Here is a 7,884-nt window from a genome sequence, read left to right on the forward strand (position 1 = left end):
TTAGTAGCTTTTCAACGGCTTCTCTTGCCTTACCAGGAATGAGTGGTTTTGTCGCAGAATTAGTAGTATTTTTTGGACTATTACTAGTCCAAAATTTATGTTAATGCCAAAACACTAATTACTTTTGTAATGGCAATTGGAATGATATTAACTCCTATTTATTTATTATCTATGTTACGCCAGATGTTCTATGGATACAAGCTATTTAATGTTCCAAATGCAAATTTTGTGGATTCTGGACCACGAGAACTCTTTATTTTAATCTATATCTTTTTACCAGTAATAGGAATTGGTATTTATCCAGATTTTTTTCTCTCCCTATCCGTTGACAGGGTAGAGGCTCTCTTATCCACTCGAAGGTCTATCGCGTTACTTTTTGATAAGTTTTGTTTTTTGAACACATGTTAATTGGCTTGAAAGAAGGTCTATCATGTTACTTCATGACATCTTTCCAAAAAAGTGATACGACTTCTGTCATCCTATAAGGCATGTCTATCAAATTAACCTCGAGGTACTTGTTCTCAAATTAACCTCTAGGCCTTGCAAGAGTGCTGCAATGTGTTAGCATCAATTGCAAGATGAGCCAGCAAGCTAGCAGTGAAGTTGCCAACATGCTCAATGTGCACGCAACATTGAGTAGAAAGAAGCATGCCCAGGAAATTAATGTGTGCTTAGGGAGGCCTTTGCTCAAAGAGCAAGTGTATATAAGGTACGGTCGGCAGGAGATAACCCACAAGTATAGGGGATCATTTGTAGCCTTCTTCGATAAATAAGAGTGTCAAACCCAACGAGGATCTAAAGGTAGAACAAATATTCCCTCAAGTTCTATCGACCATCGATACAAACTCTACACACACTTGACGTTTGCTTTACCTAGAACAAGTATGAAACTATTTTGCAAGAATAAACTACGAGTACTTTGTGAGAATAAAACTATGGATAAATTGCAAGGTAATAGAACTGGATAGCTTTTGTCAACAAGAAAGTCATTTGTCCCTAGGCAATCGATAACAAGTACCGGTAATCATTCTTGCAATTTTATATGAGGGAGAGGCATGAGCTAACATACTTTCTCTACTTGGATCATATGCACTTATGATTGGACCGCTAGCAAGCATCCGCAACTATTAAAGATCATTAAGGTCGTGAAACCCAACCATATAGCATTAAGTATCAAGTCCTCTTTATCCCATACGCGACAACCCACGTACTCGGGTTTAAGGTTTTGTCACTCTCGCAACCCACCATAAGCAAATCATGAACGTATTGCAGCACCCTACAGCAGGGACCCCTCACATTTGCGCAAGATGGAGGGCACCGTAGGACAGCACCATAAATAAAATATACAATCATATGAACCAAGATCATGATTAACCCACAGGACAAAACAGATGTACTCAAACATCATAGGATAACCATAGATCATTGGGAAATAATATATGGAGTTGAGCACCATGTTTAAGTAGAGATTACAGCAGGGAGAAGGGGTGTTACCCCACTGCATAGAGGGGGAGAAAGTTGGTGTTAATGATAGCAAGATTGTTGATGTAGATCGCCGTCACGGTCCTTGCCCCGGCGGCACTCCTGCGCCACCGGGAGAGAGGGGGAGAGAGCCCCCTCCTTCTTCTTCTTCCTTGGCCTCCCCCCTATATGGGAGGAGAGTTCCCCCTCTGGTCCATGGCCTCCATGATGGCGGAGGGGTGGGAGCCCCTCCGAGATTGGATCTCCCTCTCTGGTCTCTTTAGTTTCGCGTTCCGTAGATCTGGCCGAAAACCGTTTCTTATATTCCGGGAGACATGTAACTCCGATTGCGCTGAGATTTTAACACGGTTTTCTAGGATATAGGCTTCCTTGTGCCCGAAGTAGAGCTCCAACCAACGTACGAGGTGAGCAAAACCCACCACCACGCGCCTGGCCCCTAGGGAGCGCCCTGGTGTCTTGTGGGCACTGTGGGCCCCCGTTTGCGGTGATTCCAACTCCCAAAAATCACATATATTCCAAAATAATTCTCTGTAAAATTTTATTGCATTTGGACTTTGTTTGATATGTATTTTCCGCGAAACAAAAAACAGGCAACAAATAGGACCTGGCACTGGGCATTGGATCAATAGGTTAGTCCAATAAATCATAAAAAAAGTTGCCAAAAATATGTGAAAGTTGTATAATATTGGCATGAAACAATCAAAAATTATGGATACGACGGAGCCGTATAAGCATCCCCAAGCTTAATTCCTGCTCGTCCTCGAGCAGGTAAATGATAAAAAAGATATTTTTTATGTGGAATGCTACCTAGCATAAACTTGATCATATATCTAATCATGGCATGAATATTAAGACATGAGTGATTCAGAGCAATAGTCTAGTCTATAATTTGACATAAAGACATCAGTACTCAGGCATCCCAACAAACAATCATGTCTTTCAAAATATCAATGCTAAAGAAAGCTATCCCTACAAAATCATATAGTCTTGTCATCCTATGTCTTCTTAACACAAAGTATTTATCATGCACAACCCTGATGACAAGCCGAGAAATTGGTTCGTACTTTTTAACGCGCTTCATCTTTTTCAACCCTCATGCAATACATGAGCGCAAGCCATGGATATAGCACTACGAGTGGAATAGAGTATAATGATAGGGGTAAATATAGAGAAAACAAAAAATAAGAAAGTCTCACATCCACACGGCTAACCAACGGTCTATGGAGATGCCCATCAATTGATATCAACATGAGGAGTAGGGATTTCCATGCAACAGATGAACTAAGAGCTATAAGTGTATAAAAGCTCAATATGAAAACTAAGTGGGTGTGCATCTAATCCTATAATGAAAATCTCCCACTAGTATATGAAAGTGAGAACATAGGAGACTCTCCATATGAAAAATGTGGTGCTACTTTGATGCACAAGTGTGGAACTAGCATGCCCCTTCTCTCTTTTATTTTCTTTATTTTCTTTTTTCTTTCTTCTTTTTTCTTTTTTTCTTTTTTATATTTTTCTCTCTCTCATTGTCCGGAGTCTCATCCCGACTTGTGGGGGAATCATAGTCTCCATCATCCTTTCCTCACTGGGGCAATGCTCTAAAAATGAATAATGATGATCATCACACTTCTATTTACTTATAACTCAAAAGAAATAAAAATTACAACTCAATACCTATGACAAAGTATGACTCTATATGAATGCCTCTGGCAATACCAGGGTGTGCAATGATCTAGCGTAACATGTATAAAAAATGATGAACGGTGGCTGAGCCACAACTACTATGTCAGCTATATGATCATGCAAAGCAATATGACAATGAATGCTCAAGTCATCAAAACGGAAGCGGTGGAAGTTGCATGGCAATATATCTCGGAATGGCTATGGAAAGGCCATAATAGGTAGGTATGGTGGCTGTTTTGAGGAAGATATAATAAGGCTTATGTGTGATAGAGCGTATTGTATCACGGGGTTTGGATGCACCAACGAAGTTTGCACTGACTCTCGAGGTGAGAAAGGGCAATGCACGGTATCATAGAGGCCAGCAAATTGCGGAAAGGTAAGAGTGCGTATAATCCATGGACTCACATTAGTCATAAAGAACTCATATACTTATTGCAAAAGTTTATTAGCCCTTGAAGCAAAGTACTACTATGCATGCCCCTAGGGGGATAGATTGGTAGGAAAAGACCATCGCTCGTCCCCGACCGCCAATCATAAGGAAGATAATCAATAATAAATCATGCTCCAACTTCATAGCATAACGAGAGACTATACGTGCATGCTTCGGGAATCACAAACCTTAACACCAATATTCCTACTAACCACAACTGTTTACTAGTACCTCCCACATATTCCATCTCTGTATCGCAAAACTATTGCAAGGAATCAAACATATCATATTCAGTGATCAACAAGTTTTATGTTAGGATTTTATGATTGACCATGCAATTGACCAATTCATGTTAACTCTGTAAATAGATGTAAGTGCAGCATGAGAGTTTAATTTTTTTCTACAAAAGACCTGGCTCTAATAAATATAAGTGAAGCAAAAGAGCATTCTTCAAATAATGGTTTTCTATGTGAAGAGAAACAGGCAATCCAAACTTCAAATGATATAAGTGAAGCACATGAAGTATTCTATAAAGCCATACTCAAAAGATATAAGTGAAGTGCAATGAGCATTCTATAAATCAACCATGGACTATCTCATACCAGCATGGTGCATAAAATAAAAGTGAAAAATAAACACAAAAGACGCTCCAAGATTCACATATATCACATGAACGAAACGAGAACGAAAATATACTGATACTTGTTGATGAAAGATGGGATGCCTTCCGGGGCATCCCCAAGCTTAGACGCTTGAGTCTCCTTGAAAATTTACTAGGGTGCCTTGGTCATCCCCAAGCTTGAGCTCTTGCCTCTCCCCCTTCTTCTCATATCGAGACCTCCTCGATCTTTGATCACTTCATCCACACAAAACTCAACAGAAAGCTTGGTAAGATCCGTTGGTATAATAAAGAAAATCACTACTATAAGTACTGTTGCAAACCAATTCATTTTTTGCATTTTAGCTACTGTAATATAACTTTTCCATGGTTATACCACCGATAAAAATCGATAGTTTCATCAAAACAAGCAAAACAATGCATCAAAAATAGAATATGTCTTAAGCAAGATAGTCTGTAGTAATCTGAACATTCAACATACTTCTGGTACTCCAAAAATTCTGAAAAATTAGGAAAACATAAAAAATTGTATAACAAGACTGTGCAAAATGTTTCAGAAACTTTTGACGTTCCAGTAAAAATGTAAAATTGTGCACTACGGCCAAAGTTTCTGTTTTTGCACCGCACATACCAACAAGCAATCTACTCATCCTAAAGGCAAATCTTGGCACATTATTTTTATATTAAAATGGAATTATACAAGGGGATAACTATTTTTGTGAGAATCTTCATGAAAAATTCTACATTGTTTCCATGAGCATGAACACAAGTGTTCAAGGTCGACCCTCACTTCTCCAATGCATAACTTCCAATCGCTTCCTTTTGTGAATTTTTTAAGTCCCCCTCTATATTTTTTGTTTTAAACTTTATAAAATCACTCAACGGAAATAAATGACTCTCTAAAACTTCCGGGTTGTCTCCCTGGCAGCGATTTCTTTAAAGCCAGTAAGCTAGGCATAAAGTGCTCAAGTAATGGATCCACCCGGATCCCAAGGTATATCAAAGCCAATTTTGATTAACAATGATTTGGCATTTAGTAGTGAGCACAAAGCAACATATATCATGCAATGACGAAGTCTAACTCTCTTCCTATGCATCAGCATATCATAAAAGAACAATTCATGCACATCAAGTAAAGGCCAATACATAGCATAAGCAGTTTCTTGCAATTTTATCGTGTGAAGAACGACGGGAAGCTTGCTTACTACGCCTTCTCCCTCGCTAACGCGTGCGTGGTGGCTCGCGGCACGAGGAGAAACTTTTGCTTACAAGCGGTGGACGTGCAGCGGTTCATTTGGTGTTAGATTGCCAGGGGCAGTACTACTGTAGTACCATGATTATTGTTCGACTTCCGAAAGAGGCTAAGAGCCAAGCGCCAGGTCGCCTACTAACCTAGTATAGTATACTACTATAGCCAAAGTTGTTCCACCTTTTTAGAGCATGGTTAATTAATATAGGCGGCTCTTGCAGCAGCACATCATTTAGAGCAAGTACTACTCTCTTCGTATTACCTTCGTCTAGGTGAATAAGTCATTCACGTAGTGCTAAGTCATCGATTTGAGGAATTAAATATGTGTTATATGTCATGAAAAGTATATCACTAGATTTCTACGCGAATGTAGTTTCTAAATATATATTTTTTGTCACATATAATAATATTTAGATAGTTAAATCGTCGACCTAGAACTACACGAATGACTTATTCACCGAAATGGAGGTAGTAGGAACTTAAAATGCAGGAATAGGGAAATTATGAGGGGGTGTCTCCAATAGTGTTCCTCGGCTCGCACCTAGCATCAGGTGGTCGAACTTGGAGTCATTCATCTAGTACATGTGACATCTTAGATCTGGACACAAGGTGACGTACACTGTCAAGGTCCACGGTCAAGGGGGTCAGGGCGGACGTGACCTCTCACTGCGTCCGCCATTTGAAGTGGCGCGTCAGCCCAGGGCGCCGCCCGCTGCACTCACAGTTGTACCCACCTCCTTGCCGCATTCAAAAACCTACATTTAAGCCCGCATGGAATACGAGAAACCCACTCCGGCCACACACGTCCGTTTAGGAGCAGGACAACGGCCAAGCTCCTCCTTCCACCATTTTGTCCACTCTTTCGGCGGCATCCGACAAGAAGGAAGAGCAGTTCTCCGGCATAAAAGCCATCTGGGTGGCCCGCCGAGCCCGACAGTTATGAGCGAGGCAGCTCGCTGCTCCACCTACCTCGCCTAGCCCGTCGAAGGCAGTTGCCGCATTAAGCCAGTGCGTGGTTCCATAGCTGGCCGCTCCAATACAGCTCAAGGAAGAGTGCCAAATTGCTCCACGCCAGCTTGTCGGGGAGCACGGTGGCACGGGCATCATCGTTGCCCTCAACGTTGTTGCGTCGTACAACGCCTCCAGTGTCTGCGACTGCGCCATCCACCGTCGACACGCGCGTAGCCGCGACATGCGGGCAGAGAAAGAAGCCCTCGTGGTTGTTGACGAGATAACGCGGCTACCCGGATGTCGACGAGGTGATGGCCAACACATCTCCACCCGCCACCATCATCGAGGAGAAGTAGAACACGGGAGGCCGCCGCCGATTGTATCCCATGAAGGCCACCGCCGAGGCTACGCTGGCGAATACAACCAATGTCTTGCACAGTTCTTCTTCTGTCGGATGCTAGAGGAGGACAAAGAGATCGAGCGGCGACCATTTAGATTAGGTATATTAATTCTACCAGGATGGTTGTAATGGGAGTATCATAAGTAGTATCATGCATGCCAACTAGTAGGCAAATATGAAGAGGTGGCGTAGAATTAAATGAAGAAAGAGAGGGTTGAGTATCATATTGTGATACCATATGGAATTAAGTTACTTCCACTGTGGTTAGTCTTAGGCCTTGTTCGGTTCAACCTCTTCCCATGGGGTTTGGAGAGGAATGGAGGGCAATTTGGCTTGTACATGATTTAATCCCCATAATCCCTGTTAATATATGTATATTGTGTGCATGTTATTTGACCCCTCATTTTGCCGCGCTACAACCAGTGTGAGTGTCTGCATGCAGTACACCATCCTCTAATTTGGTGGATGCCAAGCCGGCCCGAAAAGGAGCTATAACTTTTTTTCAAGTTGAAAAATGTCATCGATGAGGAGCCATAACTAAGCTGGAGGCGTCTCTTATTTTTTTTGAATGGGCAATAAGCTGGAGAGTTGGAGAGTGTCTCTAATGGGCTACCTCTAGCGTTAAGGCCCTCCAGTACGAAACACGGGCAGCCGACTGGGACGTTACAAAATCCTATCCATCTTAAAGCCCATCTGTTTTTGTTTTTGCGAGGAGAAGCCCATATTTCTTGACAGGGGGCAATCCAAGAAAAACCCTCCTTCCTCCTCGCTTCCACTTATACTGCAGCTCGCTGGACTCTCCCGCTTCCATTTCCCCCTAATTCCCCCCGCTCCCCATCTTCCTCACTTGTCCAGAAAACCCCCGCTCACCTTCTTCCTCACTCGTACAGAAAACACATGCTCATCTTCTTCCCCTCCTACAGAAAACCCCATCCCTCCTTCTTCCCCACTCACACTGCCACTAGGCTCGTCTCTGGCTAATCTGCTCAAACTCGTGAGCTCGGCGCGACGCCCGCAAGGAAAATGGAGTCGGCTGGCCCCAACAACAAGAAGATGAGGATCCCGCCAGC

The sequence above is a fragment of the Triticum dicoccoides genome, chromosome 3A, assembly GCF_002162155.2.
Source record: "Triticum dicoccoides isolate Atlit2015 ecotype Zavitan chromosome 3A, WEW_v2.0, whole genome shotgun sequence".
In the NCBI taxonomy this organism is placed as follows: Eukaryota; Viridiplantae; Streptophyta; class Magnoliopsida; order Poales; family Poaceae; genus Triticum; species Triticum dicoccoides.